Source organism: Protopterus annectens, chromosome 8.part0, assembly GCF_019279795.1.
Source record: "Protopterus annectens isolate FY-2018-M chromosome 8.part0, PAN1.0, whole genome shotgun sequence".
In the NCBI taxonomy this organism is placed as follows: domain Eukaryota; kingdom Metazoa; phylum Chordata; order Ceratodontiformes; family Protopteridae; genus Protopterus; species Protopterus annectens.
In genome coordinates this window covers 1,053,382,141-1,053,400,831 of record NC_056741.1, presented here as the reverse complement: position 1 = coordinate 1,053,400,831, position 18,691 = coordinate 1,053,382,141, and positions in this window count along the sequence as shown.

The window sequence follows — 18,691 nt, the reverse complement described above, 5'->3', positions numbered from 1 at the left end:
GTAATGAACAGATACAGATTATCATAGCACACAAATTTCGTACAATAAAACAATATAGCACTTAAGAGGCAGTATGAAATGTCTACTTAGTTTACAAATGCAACTTAAAAATAAAATAAAAAGAAATATATCTGAGAATAGCATACAATCATAGTCTAGTACAAAACATGCTTGCAGCAGCAAGTGAGCAATGCACAAATTCAATATAATAATAAACTGGATGATAGCTGAACAGGTAGTAAAATTATCTGCATTGGATCCTGCAGTAGCAGGCTCAGGTTGCAGTTTATCTCAAATGTCAGACATTTAGCATTTCAAGGGTCACTTGCCATCAAAAGAATGAAAAAAGGTTGGCTTGGATGCTACAAAACACATACTTTTCAAAGAGTTAATGGAACTGGGTGCCACACACAGCTACTTTTGGGGTGCTATAAAGCATATACTACAATGAATGAATAATCTCAAATGTCACCCAGTGACTGCTTGTAGGATTTATCAGTCTTGGCTGCCACAAACTTTGATGCAGCCAAATACAGCTAGTACAAGTGGAAATATCAATAGCTGTTGACAATGGCTGTGAATGAGTCAGGGAATGGCAAGGAGCTATTATAACAACAACAATTTGGGTAACTGAAACCAAGAAACAGGAGAGTATACCTTGGTGAACAACAACAGGTAACCACAAAAACACCTGCTGTCAAAAAATAAAGAAAGGGGGCGTGGCCAAGGATGAACACAGGATAGCAGCAGATTTCTTCAGCTCCACCAATTTCATTACATTGACAGGAATTAATTACTTAAAAAAATAATTTTTGAAATAATTTTCTTTCTAAATATGTTTGTTTTATATAGTTCTTGAACTATATCTAAAAAAGAAAGGAAATCTTAATAATATTCCTGTCAGAAATTACTTTGGAAATTTTCCTGTCAGTTTATCAGTCTGAAATGAGTTCCAGTAAGACAAATTCTCAAGACTCCAGCATCAAGAAAGAACTTCAGTCTCTGATAATTATAGTCCAGCAACTTACTGCTAAGATGGATAAAATGGATACTAAAATAGACACTTTCATAGAAAAAACTACAAAACAAATAGACTTGTTACATATGGACCTGCAACAACAGAAGATCCAGATGACAGGCATAGAAGAAGCTGTGAATGACATGGAAAATAGAATACAAGAAGAGGAAATCAACATTGAGTTTCTGCTGAAACAAAATACACATTTACAAACAAAGCTGGATGACCTGGAAAATAGATCTAGGCACAATAACATTAGGATTTTTGGACTGCCAGAAAATATTGAAGGTAACAATATTACTTCTTTTTTAACAACATGGCTCCCTAAAACTTTAGATTTACCAGAAGCATTCTCTTTTGGTATCGAAAGAGCACATAGATCTATAGCTAATACTAACTCAAACAAAAACTATCCTAGATCAGTTATAGTTAGATTTCTATCATCTTTTGATAAAGAGATGGTTCTTAAATCTGCTTGGGCTAAAGCTCCTGTTAAGATTAATGAAACAACTGTGCGTTTTGACAATGACTATTCTTCCATGGTATTAGCTAAAAGAAAAGTTTTTCTGCCACTAATAAGGGAGCTTAAAAAAGCACAGTTAAATATAACTAGTATTAAATTGATAAGGTGGTAGCTGACGTACTGCTGCTTAGGGTAGGGGGTTAACTTGAGTGGTAAATACTACTCTAAGTTGGAGTTTACAACTCCAGGCTGGATGCAAGGTTTAATCCTTACATTATTTTCACTTGTTCATTGTTATTTGTATATAGTTTTGACATCCACAATATATTTTGTACATTCATTGTCACTACAAACAAAATTGAATCCTATACGAAATCCCATAAGAGATTCAATAAATACAGCTATATTTAAAGGTACACCTAAAGGAGGAGATGTAACATTACTTATCTTGTTATTTGTTATTTTGATCATAAGATTCTTAAGTTTTAAAAATGCCAAATGACATCTTTAAAAGGAATTTCTTTAAACATTAATGGATTGAATAATCCATGTAAAAGGGCAAGCCTAATAAGATACATTAATTTACATAAGGCCAACTTAGTCTTCCTACAAGAAACCCATCTCTTGAAAAAAGATATTGATAAACTAGCCACAAACAAATATACAGTATTGGTTAGTTCAGAACACACTCAGAAAAAAGAGGAGTGGCTATTTTATGGAATAAAAGTATGCCCATTCCTAAAACCATTAAGTCTTATCAGGATGACAAAGGAATGTTTTGTATGGTTACAATACAAATTAATGGGAAGACTTACACTTTAATTAATGTATATTGGATACCTGGAATTGGTATTAATACAGTGAAACATCATCTTGATAAGATCATATCATTCTCTATAGGAGATATTATTTTAGCTGGTGACTTTAATTGTATACTACATGAAAGTGATACTACCACTATAGGAAAGAGAAGAATTACATCTAATGCAAAACATTTAAAGGATTTTGCTAATTCTTATCATTTGAATGATATTAATAATCAGATAGATTCAAAATCATTACCATACACCTTTTTTTTAACAGATACAAAACTTATTCAAAAATAGATAGGGTCTTTATTTCTAACCAGATGGTAACAGATTTAATTAATTCCAAAATCATTTCATGTCCTATATCTGATCATAATTCAATTGTTTTTGAATTCATGATAAAAATACTCATAATGTTCAGATCAAAAGGATACCAGCATACTTAACTCAACTAAAAGACTATAAAGAATATATACTTTCAGAAGTAAAACATTTTTAGACATAAATAACACTCCTGAAGTCTCCATTGTTTATGTTTGGGATGCCTTAAAATCATATCTATATGGACAAAATATCAGATGGTATAATAATAAAAGGAAATCTTGGGATAAGGAATTGTTAGATATTCAAAGTAAATTAGACTCTTATAAACATAATAATAAAGAAAATATTATGGACAAGAAAGTTATTGAAGAAATAAACAAACTAAATGAGAAATACAAAGAAATTTTAACTCATAAAGTTAAAATAACTTTAGAGAATACAAGTTTTTGTCTTATTCAATAAGCCCCAAATACTTACATAGACTTAAAAATAAAACAAAAAGGTTGAATAAACAAAACCATATCAAAGAAATCTTTTCTCTAAGGAAAAGAAGAATGTTTCTAGTATACCAGAAATACTAGATGAATTTAGAAATCACTTTCACAAAATTAACCATAATAATATTAACATGGAACCTAAAGATAAAATAAAGGAGTTTATAATCACAAATATGAATAAAAGCTTAATAAACAACAGATTAAACTATTGGACAAGAGTATTTCATATACAGAAGTTATTACACAAATAAATAAGCTTAAATCAAACAAAGCACCGGGTAATGATGGTATTATACCAGAGATATATAAAATCCTTTCTAAAAATACATATTCATTAATACATAAGGTTTTTATTTTGGCCCAAACTGAGTTAATAACCCCCCCATCTTGGCAATATACATTTATTTCACCAATTTTAAAACCTAATAAAGATCCAACTAGATGTTCTTCATATCTGCCCATCTCATTACTTAATGTTGATTATAAAATGTTTATGAATATCTTTGCTGATAGATTGAAGACAATCATTCCCGGCATTATAGATATAGATCAGACAGGCTTCATTGTAAATAGAAATACTTTTGATAATATAAGAAGAACTTTAACATTAATAGATTTTGCAAATAGGAAAAGAAAGATTTAACACTTATTAGTCTTGATATAAGTTCAGCATTTGATTCAGTAAGTTGGGACTATCTGTTTACCTTAATGAAGTGCACAAACTTCTCGGATGCATTTGTAAATCTAATTGAACATTTATACAAAGGAACGTTGGCTTATATTAAGGTAGGAACATATGTTTCACAAAAAATACCCATTCTTAAAGGTACAAAACAAGGATGTCCACTTTCTCCACTATTATTCACTTTAGTAATGGAGCCTTGGGCTAATTTGATCAGAAACAGTACTGACATAGAGGGTTTTGAAATAGATGAAAATACAACATCCAAAATTCAACTTTTTGCAGATGATGTTCTAATTACATCAGCAGGATCTAATTCTTCTATACAGTCTCTATTTGACAACATGTTGAATTTTAAAAGTATTTCTGGTTTAATATTCAATGAAGAAAAAACTAAAATACTACCTATATATACACGAAAAAATATTCTCATTAGTGATTTTACTAAATATGTACCCAATTCAGGTCAGATAACTTATTTAGGTATAATACTATCTAAAGATATTAAATCTATTATATATAATAATTATAATACCTGTTTTCTTAATATACAAAATCTTTTTAATACCTGGAATAATATGTTTTTTACTATGGAGGAGAGACTTACAATTATTAAAATGATAATATTCCCCAAGATTTTATACTTAATACAATCAATAATACTTCCACCTACAAAAATAATTATCAAGAAACTGAACACACTAAAGTTAAATTTCTTATGGGCACCTAATAGACCTAGGATTGCATTAAAGAAACATACTAATAGCTGGTCTCAAGGGGGTATTTCTTTTCCAGACTTTAATTTATATACTATCTCTTCTATTGTAAAAGTTATTACTTTATTAATAGATCAGTCATATGTCACAAAATGGAAAGATTATTGGGAGATAATTAGTATACACTTCATCAAAATCTCCTTAACACATAAAAATATGATTGTAAATAACTCCATGTTATGGTTACTAAAGGAATTTTGTACTTCACCTATTACACCTAATCATATGGTTTGTTACCCATTAAATATTATTATTAGTTATCGTAACTTTATATTCATGCACCCTAAGTATAGGGAATGGAATTTTATTGTATTTCCTATAATGTATACTCAGGGTATGCTTTTGTCATCTACTTCTGAAGGAACTCATTTAGCTATAGATAATGATCTAAAGTACTGGTATCAGTTGATATCTGATAATAAAGTTAAAAATCTAGATTTCGTAAAACAAGAATTTGATCTAAGAGAAACTTGCTGGTTAGAGGTTCAGACCTTTAGACAACATCTCATTAATAAAATAGATTTAATGTCCATAACTGTTAAAGAATCTATTCCAACACTGATTGATTACTTGATATTAAATTTACAACATAAAGTTTCTGATAAAGGTAAACTTTCATACATACATAAAGTTATCAGACAAGAAACTTTTTACAGTGTAGATTCATACTGGAATTATTTCACTTCTATTAATGGGGACCCACCAAATCAACAAGATAAACAATATATATTGGAATCTGCTTATAGAACTACGTCTTCCATTGTCTGGAGACTTTATACATGGAAAATTTTACATAGATCTTTTTATATACCTTTGATGATGAATAAAATAAATAATAAAGATAATCTATGTAAGAGATGTAATGTAGAAATTAATGCTGACTGGGCTCATATGTTTTATGACTGTATAAAATTGAAAGAATACTGGAAGTCAATTAATGAATTTTGCAGGCTCTTTTACAGATAATTTCATTATTTCTAAATCTCTTATATTATTCAACACACCTGTACCTCAAAGTGTTAAAAAGGTTAAGCTTCCCTTGTTATGGTCTATTCTAGCAGTGGCTAGGAAAATAATAACTAGAAATTGGATTTCAGATACACCTCCTTCGTTCAATGAATTTAAAAATGTTATGAATATAATGTGCCATATGGAAATAAACACAATTAGGACTAGAACAAATAGAAAAACATCTTATTTTATTGTATGGGATAATTTACAAAATTTGTTAAAAAAAATTAATTTCAATAGCATGGTATTTTAGTTTAATTAATTGATCTGATTGTAGTGGATGTCTTTGTAAATACTTTAGTTGTTTTGTTGAATATTATAATAATACCTATTTTTAATTACTTGTATAAAATTGTTATGATATTTCTCTTATATGTTAAAACAATAAACCTGTTTTGAAAAAAAAAATAAAGAAAGAATTAAAAAAAAGAGGAAAACAAATATATGTGTATATATATATATATATATATATATATATATATATATATATATATATATAGATAGATATAGATATATATATATATATATATATATACAAAGAAAAACATCAGCATGTAAGACAGAGCAGCAGTGCTGGAAAAAACAAGGAAATCATATACATAAACAAACAATAGCAGCTCAAAGTTCATTGTATTTTGCAGCCAAGTTGTGCTACAAATACTGCAAACTAGATCAGAGGCCATGTTGAATGTGGTGAATGTTAGATAACACGTGCAATCCATTTTAAGGCATACAGAATGCATCTATACAACATAATGTGCAGAGCTGCAACACATAACATAGAGTAGTCAAATCTGGTTATAAAAACACTCAGATGAAATAGAGTTTAAAAAACTTACACTTCACTGTTGTCTTTGGGACTGGTAGGAAAGTTAGATCTGGTTAGAAATGGTTGGTCCAGTAGTAATACATACTGGTAAAATAAAACATAAAGCAGTCAGCTGAATATTGTGACAGACCTTGCTATGCAGCAAAATTTAAAAGATACACTTAAACATAGCATCCAAGCAGAAAACTAACTGAAAATTCATAATTAAGCAAGCAGAATGCCCAGGACACCATCACATCTTATGTTCTCACTAGAGCAAAATGCCAAATAGTTTCTAAAAGGAGTACAACTCTGGAACAAAAAAAACCAAATATTAACAGATTGGCTGTAAATACACTTTAAGTGTATTTAGATATGTGGATTAAATAAAAACTCAAACTTCCCTGTTGTCTTTAGGACTAGTAGCAAGGTCAATTCATTAGAACTAGTTGATCCAGTAACAATGTGAAGCAAAGATATGCAGCACAAACTGGATTCAATTTAAGCAGTAGTTCATGCTATGTATGTTAAGTTCTGAATACCTGAAACTTGGTGCAAATGCATTAGGCTTATCCAATCAGTATTCTGTTTAATAGATCCATCTCTGAATCCACAGTCCCTCATATTTGGAAGAAATCTATCATAACCTCATTGCATAAGGGCGGTAATACTAATGATTTAACCAACTAGAGAGCCATTTTCATTCTCTCACCATTATCTAAAATACTAGTAAATTTATACATCCCCAACTATTAAAATGTCTCACAGACAACAATCTCTTAGCCCAAACCTAACATGGTTTCCATAGTGCTATTACATCCTTACTTTCTTTTACCAATACCCTGAATAAAGCTTTGGACTCTGGTGTACTGACATCAGTAGTTTTATTAGACCTATCCAAAGCTTTTGACACTGTATCACATATCAAACTAATCCTACAATTAGAAACATTAGGATGTACTGAACATATCATTACCTGGTTTACTAGCTACCTGAAATACAACAATCTGTCAGATGGAAAATCAATATATCTGGTCATCTGGTTAATAAAGTAGGTGTCCCCCATGGCTTCATTCTTGAACCATTACATTTTAATGTATTTATAAATAATCTCCATACTGTCTCCCTACATAGGTTCATAGGTTCTTAGGTAGGTACTAGGCTATCAGCCCAAGGGCCTATGTAAGCCTAGCCAGCAAGGTTCCATAGCTTACGACACCCAAGAAAGTTATTAGTTCCCTCATCCAGTATGGTGATGATTCTACCATTATATTCTCCGCCAGCAACTTCCCAGATCTCCTCAAAATAACACAAAACGCCTTCTTAAACATAGAAACATGGCTAAACAAAGCTCAGTTACTACTTAATCCCAAGAAATCCAAACTACTACTATTCTCTTCCAAACCACCCCGCAAGAGTTGAAAATCTACTCCCTAAATAATACAGAAATTGAAGTAGTGAAAACAGCTAAACTATTATTCAAACAACACATTCTTAACACAATCAAAAAACACACTCAAAACTAGGTAAAATATACAGACATAAACAGTATATGGATAAGTCCACAAGAATAAAATTGGCACATTCCCTCCTCCTTACCTCACTCCTCTATGGTTCCCCCATCATTACCAACCTTCATGTATCCTTAAGCAATAAACTATAATCATGCTATTATAAAATTGCCAAATTTGCTTCTGGACTGTAAAACCACACACACAACTGTCACTCCATTAAAGAATTAAAATGGTTGGAATTCCCACATTATCTCCAATGCACTCAGCTAACTCTTGTTCATAAATTAATATACTATCCAAATAACTACCTATCACTACATTTTATTGTACAATCCTATATCCCAACCAGAAATCTTCATTCTACTAATAAACAGCTTCTTACCATATACAAACCCAATACGAGCGGGGCAAAGCTTATACTCTTACTCCATAGCAAAGCTGTGGAAAGCCCTACCCCCCTCCATAACACAAATTGAGTCTATAAAAACCTTCAAAGTCACCCTAAAAATCACTTTCTTAATAATCACATCTGTCCTTGTGATCAGAACTTCATACCACGATAAACCAACACCAATGAATTTACTGACCAGAATACCCCATTTTTAGAGAAACTAAAATACTAGTAAACCAACTGTACTTCTATGACTTTCTTTTAAACAAAGTACACTAATCAATATTTATTCCTTAAGAAACTTCCACAAGGCAAAAGTATAATCTCTTTCATATTGTACAGAATATACTGAGTGTCATAATTGTTTATATTGAATGTCCTTAACAAGTTATTTACATACTGTGTAAGTTCTACTGTCATTTATTTTCACTACATAATGCCATTGTACTCTGCATATTTCTATTACTAAGAAATGCTATTTATATTTGGATTTTTTTTATTACTGTAAATCTTATCCTGTTGTATAATAATTTTTGTTTAGTTGTTTGCTGTTGTAATTTTTAATTTGTTACTGGGGCTTTTCTCCCCGGGCCTCCACTGAAAATGGGTTATTTTGATCGAGTGGACTCTCACAGTCAACAAAATGTCAATAAATAAATAACTGTAGTACAATTTAAAATATACACTCAAAAATCACAACCATTCAAAAAAATTGACTATAAACTAAATCTGAAGCAAGAAAAATGCCCATAACAGTAGCAAATATTCTACTAACAAGATGTAAAATCTGAAAGAAAAACCCAACCAAGCTAGAGTTTTCACTCTGTGATGCTTTAAACCTCCTGTAATGGAGGCCTATCAGATATACGCAAATGACCCCTTAAGGACATCAAGTATATTGGCTACACAGCTTCTGAATGCTAATGACTTCTTTACATAGGTTCGTAGGTATGTAGGATCATAGGTAGGTACTAGGCTATTGGCCCTAGGGCCTATATAAGCATAGCCAAAAAGGTACCCTGGATTTTGCCACCCAAGAAAATTATTTTCCTGTGCCCCTGAGGAAAAAAATCCATTGAAGTTCCCTGACCAGGAATCGAACCCGGGCCATGGAAGTGAGAGCACCAAATCCTAACCACTAGACCACTAGGGACATTTTAAGTCTTTATGGTTATATTCAGGCCAATAAAGCCAAACCCCATCAGCTATGGACATTCATGTTTCAACCTTTTTATTGGCCTTATCAGCAGAGTGGATAATTTGATTATGCTTATTTTGTTGATTTTACTTTTATGTAAGTGGACTAAGCACTCAGAAAATAATTTTAAAACCTTATCTTCTTTCAATGGTTACTCAATGTGTGATAGAATATCTGTGAATTGTATGTTTTCATTTTCAATAAATGTACAGAAAACTTATTATCTTTCACATTTATAATACACTTTTTTCATAAATTTGTTCGTCAACAAAAATGTCATCATTCTAGTGACTTAAAAGTGTGTTAGATTTGCTGTTAATTTATTTTTAATTGCTCAGTAAAAGAGTTAAAAATAATTTACTACCTCAATGTTTTCATTATTTTACTTCCATTTTACTTCCATTGTAGGGAATTTGAACATTTTATTCGGTTTACTATGACTACCCAAACTGCAGGAAGTCGAATGTCCGATGTACAAAATCACGATGTTCAAGGGGCAGGAAATCGAAACAAAAGCAGCTGACCAAGGTTAGTCGAGTTGCATGGTGTACTCGACCTTTTCACAAGCGACGTGCCGAGACTGTGGAGGGAGGTCACGCTTCCATGAGGAACAGGGAAATAGCCCATTTCCTTACTGTAGTGCGATCTCGAAGTTGGTATATTTAATGTGCAGAGGGTGGGTGGGGTGTAGGGGGGTGTAGCCCCCTGGCAAAATAATAGAGGTGAGCTAACTGCACTGGCTGGAAGAGAAGAATGTCAAAAAAATGGAATGCACTTAATCGTGCAAACCATTTTCGACATTCTGCTCTTTCATGGTTTTCAAATACAACATTATTTTTCGGCCATAACATTAATAGACCTAAGACTAATTGACCTTTTAATAGTAAAACTCTTACTCTACAGTCATAGTTGCCTTATTTTACCATACTCATCATGTCAGTTATATTGTTTCCATATAAATAATCCTTATTACGGTTTAAGATAAACATTAGTCATCCTCATTGTAGTAATAAGACCGGCAATATCCTAGAATGTGAATAACTTACTAGTCAACATTATTATAGTGCTATAAATGCTGTATGTGTACACATTTCTGAGTTCTTAGCAGGAATAACGTTGTCATGTGGCTACATATTGAAGTTTATGGAGTGGAACAACAGCAACAAACTTCTAAATAGTGAGGGGCAGAGTCTTCCTATACTGAATAGATAATGAAGATGATAATAAGATGGGAAATTCTATGGCAACAATAGTAAGTTTTAGGTAGGAAGGTGATCACCAGTAAGTGTTGTGGATTCAGTCTTGCTGAGGAGTTTCAGAATTAACTTAATAAAGACTGATATGCATCAAAACAAGAAGGGGTCATGCTCTTGTATCACCAGATTCTCAAGCTGTCTCATCAGTATAGATGAAGAAGCATTAGTTAGAAAAACAAATAGCATTAATAATCAGCATGCTGTAGAGGGGTGGGGTCAGAAGGGAAATTAGGCTGAGTGGTATTCTTTTGGTTAGAAGGTTTGTAACACCATTCCAGAGCTACTCTAGATTATGTTCAGGCATATTTTGATGATAATTATGGTTTTATAGAAATCAAATACAAAAAGGCAAAATGACACTTTAAAATGCAACCAAACTATGGGCAATGCGGTTTGCCAAATAGCTCCTTATTATGGTTATACCACAAGAACATCTGCAATAACTGCCTTCTTAGGGGCAGCATAATTCACAAAATATTCCAAAGCTTTAAATTCTTTGAGTCAACTAAGAAAAGATTAACTTTATTAGCTAAATCTTAAGAAAGAAAGTTAATGACCAGAAAAAGTTAAAGAAACAAGCACAACTAACTCCTGAGCCCAAAAGACCATAGATAACATACTGGAAATACTTCAGAAAATTATAAACATTTTGAAATTTAAAATTAAGTAATATATTGAAAATGGGCTCTACTCCCTGCACCCTCACCATTCCTCTATCATCCCTCTCATTCACATACATATATTCTCCCTTAGTCCTGCTGACCTTCATTCCTCTCCTCTCTAGAGCATATATCCACCTCTCCAGGGTCTCATCAACCTGATCCCTACTTTCACTACAGATCACAATGCCACCCGCAAACATCATTATCCACATGGACTCTTGTCTGATCTCGTCTATCAACCTGTCTATCACCATTGCAAATAAGAAAGAGCTCAGAGTTGATCCCTGACATAATCCCACTTCTACCTTGAATGCATCCATCACTTCTAATGCAGACCTCATCACTGTCACACTACTTTCGTACATATCCTGTACCACTCTTACATAATTCTCTGCCACTTCAGACTTCCTCATACAATACCACAACTCCTTTCTAGGCACCCTGTCATATGCTTTCTCTAAGTCCACAAACACACAATGCAACTCCTTCTGACATTCTGTGTACTTCTCCATCAACACCCTCAAAACAAACATTGCATCTGTAGTGCTCTTTCCTGGCATGAAACCATACTGATGCTCACTAATCATCATCTCCCTTCTTAACTTAGCTTCCACTACTCTTTCCCATAACTTCATGCTGTGACTGGTCAGTTTTATCCCTCTGTAGTTGCTACAGCTCTGCACATCACCCTTATTCTTGAAAATTGGTACAAAAACACTTCCTCTCTAGTTCTCAGACATTCTATCACTTTCCAAGATTTCATTAAACAATCTGTTTAAAAACCCAACTGCCATCTCTCCTAAACACCTCCATGCTTCCACAGGTATGTCATCTTGACCAACAGCCTTTCCATTCTTCATCCTCTTCATAGCTGTCCTTAATTCTTCCTTCCTAATCCATTGCACTTCCTGATTCACTATCCCCACATCATCCAAGCTTCTCTCTCTCATTCTCTTCATTCATCTTCACCTCAAAGTACTCTTTCCATCTGCTCAATACTCTCTTCTTGCTTGTGAGTATGTTTCCTTCATCACAAACCCAGCCACTGGGTATGTACAAGCCAGTGCATTTCTTTGTGCCAGTCCCAAGCCCAGATAAATGGGGAGGGTTATGTTAGGAAGGGAGTTCTGTGTAAAACATTTGCCAAATGACATATGCGGACAACAATATAGTTGTTCCCTCTTAACATTTGGTTTACATTTGGGTATAAACCCTTCCATAATCATTTTTTGAAGTACATAAAAAATGCTGATCCAGAATAACAACTTTCTTCCTACTCTCAAATTGTATCAATTTTGTGTAGCTTTAGAACACATATGTCTGAGAGAATGGAAGGTGCCCTAGTAATCAAACTTTGTTGTGGACTAATAAAAGTAAATACAAGGCACAGGGAGCCCAACCGTTGAGACAAAACTTCTTTAATCCGACACGAAAAGACTTAATCCAAAAAAAATGGATTATGTATTGTTTTAATTGATGTTTTTCTATTGGTCCATTTAAAATTTAGAACTGTATATAAAGGGCTTGCTATATGAGGTCATTTTATCTGAAGAAGTTGACGAAAACATAAAGGGAATTTTGTACAACAGCGTTATTGTTATTATCTGTGCTTGTTTTTGGATTACGTCTTTTTGTGTTGGATTAAAGATGTTTTGTCTCAACAGTTGGGCTCCCTGTGCCTTGTATTTACTTTTATCAGTTTTCTGGATTGGCACTGAGATCACTCCTTTGTTTCTTTGTTGTTTGCTAATCTTATAATATAGCAGTTCTACCATATTCGAGTATTTTTGTGTGAAAAAAAAAAAGTTTGCAAAGAATGTGTGCTAAATTGTTATCAGCTAACAAAATGTGCTTATTGTTTAGAATGTTAACTTTTAACCTCTTCAGAAAAAAATGTATATGCAGTTATAAAATAGTGAGCATGTTCATCTTGCAAAACATTCTCTCAATCTGCACACAGCATTTTGCATACACCTCTAATAGATTGCTAAACTACACCTTCCTGTTTGATTTATAGGTTCATAAATAGGTACTAGGCTATCAGCCCAAGGGCCTAAGTAAGCCTAGCCAACAAGGTTCCCTGGCTTAAGCCACCCAAGAAAGTTATTTTCCTGTGCCCCTGTCGAGTAGAGCCACAGAAGTGATCCCCAGGGTGTATTTCCTATTTGTCTTCCACTTATCAAGATTTTTCTTGAACAGGGCTAATGAAGAACTTTGTTTGACATAGATGGGTAGCTTGTTCCAGAGTATGGGAAGTTTCTGGGACAGGAATCTATCCATCCAACATGTTCTGTTTATTGTGGTGACAAGGTTTAGGTCCCTAGAGCATGTAGCTCAGAGGGATTGGGATTACTTTAGGTGCAGCATGTCCAACAGCTCTGGGTTTGACATAGCTTTATATGTTAGGCAGAGATCACCTTGGAGTAGGCGATATGCTACAGAGTAAAGCTGGAGCTTTTTGAGATGGTCAGTATAGGGCATCTGTTTGAGGCCAGTAATCCTCTTTGTGAGGTACTTCTGTGGCCTTTCCAGCTGCTGCAGATGTCTTGTGATGTACATTCCAAAAGGGGTGTTGTACTCTATAATGGGTCTAATGAGTGTTTAGAGGGGAAAAATTACTTCTTTTTTCCTAGATGAGAACCCTTTTGTGATGAGATGTGTCACGTAGAAGGTTTTCCTGACTACTGTGGTGATGTGATTATCAAAGGAGAGACTACTGTCCACCTGGGTCCCCACGTCTCTTATCACACATTCGGCATTAAGTAGACTACCAATTTTGTGGTAGTTCATGGGTACAGAGTTTTTACCAAAGGGGATGACAATGCACTTTTTGGCGCTGAGCTTGAGGCCATGGCTCTGACACCAGGCATCTATCTCAGTGAGGTCCTTCTGTAGGATGTCCACATCATTTGGGGACTCAACTATAGCTCCTTGTTTGCAGCCATCTGTGAACTTCATTAGCCAAAGGCCTTCTGTGTTAGGCTGTACTTCAGAGAAGTAGATACCAAACAAGAGGGGTCCGAGGACTGAACCCTGTGGTACTCCACTTGTCACTGGTTTGAAGTCAGATTTGGAGTCTGCACTTTTACAGTGTGGGTTCTGTTAGTGAGCCAATTGGCAACCCATCTTGTGACGTAGGGATTTATACCTAGTTTAGTGAGTTTAGCTATAATTCCGGAATGGGGGATGGCGTCAAAAGCCTTGACGAGGTCAAGATAGGCTGTGTGATGCACCTTACCCTCATCTACAGCTTTGGTGACTGCCTCAAAGAAGTTGATCAGGTTCAGGAGGCATGATCTGCCTTTTACAAACTCGAACTGGGTGAGGTCCAGAGTTTGGAGGTTACCAATGTCTTTGTTTATGAGTTCCATGATGTTATATTCCATGGCCTTACAGACCAGGCTCATCAGGCTAATAAGATGATAGTTCATGGGATCAGTGGTGGCTCCCCCTTTGTGGAGTGGGATAACTGTTGATGTGTGCCATTCAGTAGGCACAAAGCCTGATGTGAGACTATGATTGAACATGGTGCTTAGGTGGGAAGCCAGTTCGTTGTGAAGTTCGTGTGAAATGCAGCCTTGGATGTTGTCCCATTGATGCTGTGTTTTTGGCTTTAGAGAGTGCAGCTTTTACCTGCATAGTTGTGATTACAGGGACTCTGCATTCTTCTTGTATAGCTATGGGCCCTTTAGGGGGAGAGGGGGGTAAAGTTAGCACTGAACCTATCTGCCAGGACTTCGGCAATATCAGTTGGTTCTGTAAATTTTATGCCGTTGTGCTGTAACTCAGAGCAGATCTGGATGTTGCCATTGAGATTCTTGACATAGCTATAGAATGCTTTGTGGTTGTCCCTAGAATCAGTGGTGATTTTGTTTTCGTAGCTAGCTTTGGAGGATCTTATAAGGAATCTCAGCTTCTGACTGAGGCTGAACAGGGAACTCCTCCACTCATGGGTTTTTACTCTCTTTTGCAACAGGTTCTTCCTTCTGTTGTAGAGTTTGTTTATGGCAGGGGATCACCAGATTGGCTTCCTTTTTTTGGAGGATAGCATCTTGGTTCTGTTTGGGATAGCACTATCATTGCACTCATGTAAGTGTTTATAGAGTGCATATGTGTAGGCTTCAGCAGTCATAACTGTATTGTCCATCCTCATAGGTGTCTGAAGTTTGCCACTTCTGTCTTAGGAAGCATGACGGCTTTGGAGAAATTTTTTACCGTGATTTCCTTAATAGGGGGTGGGGCGGGATGTGGAGTTTTACGGTGATTAGCTTATGGTCAGATCTGTTCAATGAGAAGATGACTTCAGGTGTGGAACATTGGTCACTCATGTTGGTGATGACTAGGACTAAGATATTGTTGCTCCTGGTGAGGTTGTGGAAAAGTTGATCCAGGGAATTGGAATTTATGAATTCCAGAAAGTGTTGAGTGAAGGAGTTGGTACATGAATAGTTTTCCCAGTTAATGATGGGGTAGTTGAAATCGCCCATTATTAGGGTGGTTGGTTGAACCCTAATGTTTTCCAGTATATCAAGAAAAGAGGAGTGAGAATCCTGGAGCATGATCAGGGATCTGTAGCAAGCTACAATTTAGATTGCAGTTTTGCCCAGAGTTAGTTGCACTTGGATAACTTTGGATGCATTATGCTGAGCAACTAGCCTGGATGTGTGGATATCCTTAATGAATATGGACACACCTCTGCCTTTGTTGTTCTGGTCCAGGTTAGGTGGCCAAAAAGTGTGGCATGAGTTATAGCTTGGTAATGCAGGGGTGCTCTCTGTAGCCTTGAACCAGGCCTCAGTCACTACACAGATATCAATGTTCTCCATTTTAAGGAGTGTCTTGAGGGAGTGCATTTTGAGATTTAGACTTCTAGCATTGAATAGCATTACCCTCAGTTTTTGCTTGCCTGTTCCTGTTATGGTGGTGAATTTGTCATTTGAACTTTGCCTAAAAAAGGCACTATAGGGACAGCAAGAGCCTTAGCCAGTATCCAGAATCCCAGGGGTGACAGGTGCAGGCCATTTCTGGCAAAGCATTGTGGTCTGCTGACCATGTCGTCCCAGGCAAGCAGATATTGGATCCCCTTAAAATGACACCAGAAGCTTAGCTAATTGTTGAAGTCAATCATTTTGTCCTTGTACTGCGGTATCATTCTGGGCGACAGCAGGATGCTACTCAGGGCTAGGATCAAACCTGCATGGGCTACAAGATCTGAGCTCTCTTCCATGTCTATTTTCATGTAGTCCAGGGAGGTACTTCTCAGGTCATTCACACCAACATGGACAATGACAGAGTTATATTTGTACTTGGTGTGGAGTGACCTGAGTGCATGGGTTGTGTGGCAGATCCTGGCACCTGACAGGCAGCTGACAGTAACCTTCTACTTGTTTAGCCTGGTGAGTGGGACATCAGTGTGCCTGACTATAGAGTCACCTATGACTAGTGTGTTGGGTACGTTATTTTGCCTTATGGGCTGTGGTTGAGTGGCACACTGAGTCTGTGGGCTATGTGTCATTTGGGTTGTGTTGGGGGTGGATGTTGCTTGCATTTCTGCTTTGGGGGTCTTTGTTGCTTGATCAGATTATTATTGAGAGCCTCCATGAATGTTTTTGTGTTTCTATGTGTGAATTTTGGTGGTGTAGGTTTAATGGGACTATGTGATGAGTGTGGTGTGGTGCAAGTGTTTACCTCCTCCTCTTGACTGTCAAGTTCAGTCTTGGTTGGAGAGAGCCTTACCTCCAGTTTGGCTAGATAAGTGCATGTCTCACAGGTTGTGGTGTTGGGTTGTAGGAGGAGAGGTTTTCTATGCACATGAGGCAATTGCTACATTGCCCCAAGATGCCAGATTCATCAGATAGACAGGAGAGAACACTGGGAGCTGACTCTTGGACATGCTTGAATAAAAAACTACTTTCCTCTAGACAAGTGAGGAAAGTGAGTTTAAGAGCTGTTTTTCTCTAAGCAAGTGAGGAAAGTAAGTACAAAAACTGTTTTTCTCTAGGTAAAGAGGAAGGTTGAGTGCAGTAGTAAATTGTAGGTTATTTAGTGCTAACAACAAGTTCTAAACAAGTGCTGTGCACAAATAAGCAAATTCAAGTGCTAAAACTAATTATCTATACCTGGATCTTGTAGTAGATAGGCTACCTAGTGTTTATCACTCCCACCGATAAGCTATAATACTTCCCTCCAACACAGAAAGGCTTGGGGAACTCAGAAGATTATAAACAGTCCTAGATACAGCAATCTGTATCTGTACTAGACTAGTTACTTGAAAGGTAGGAAACAAGTGCAAATGCAGGGTTTTAAACCAGAAAGTTGAAAGAGATGGAAAAACTTCCCAAACGGCTAGTAAACAATTTCTGGACCATAAACCACTCTTGTGGTAGATAGGTTACCTAGTGCTTGCCACTCCCACTGAGAATCTAGAAGGCTTCCCTCCAACACAGAAAGGCTTGGAAGGCTCAGAAGCTTACAAGCAGTCCTGGATACAGCAAATCTGTATCTGGACTAGACTAGTTACAGGAAAGGTGGGAAACAAAAACAAACGCAGGCTTTTAAACCAGAAGGTTGAAAGAGATGGAAAAACTGTCCAAATGGCCAATAAACTACAATTTCTCTTGTGGTAGATAGGCTACTTAATGCTTACCACTCCCACTGATAAGCTAGAAGGCTTCCCTCCAGCACAGAAAGGCTTTGGGAGCTCAGAAGCTTACAAACAGTCCTGGTTACAGCAAATTTGTATCTGGACTAGACTAGTTACAGGAAAGGCAGGAAACAAGCTTAGATTTTTTTTGGAAAGTGGAAAGGGAGAAAGGAGAAACAGAAGATAATTCAAAATTAAAGACCTAAGTGGCTTGCCCTTCACAAATGTTCTCTCTGTATTAGGTAGAGTGAGCTGGTGACACTAGACTGGAATAGAGCTGGGATAGAGCTGAACAGATGGGACTGGTAGGAGTGTCTGAAGTCAAAATATGATCTTATCGTACTCAGTTGAGTGAGAAAATGAGATAGACCCAGGAGGAGTGTTCAAACAGAAATTTAGAGGTGGGGCAGGCAATTCCAAAGCCACCAAGATTAATACCAAAACAAGAACAGGAAGGGCAGGTGGGAAACTAATTGCAGAGACAGAGAGAGACCACAGTATTCTATGAAACAATTAAACAGAAAAATAAATAACTACAGAGAGACACAGACACAATATTCAATGAAACAATTAAATAGACAGAAAAATGAAATGCAGTACAATTTTTGACACTGCAAGTTTGTACTTAACTCAGCTAGT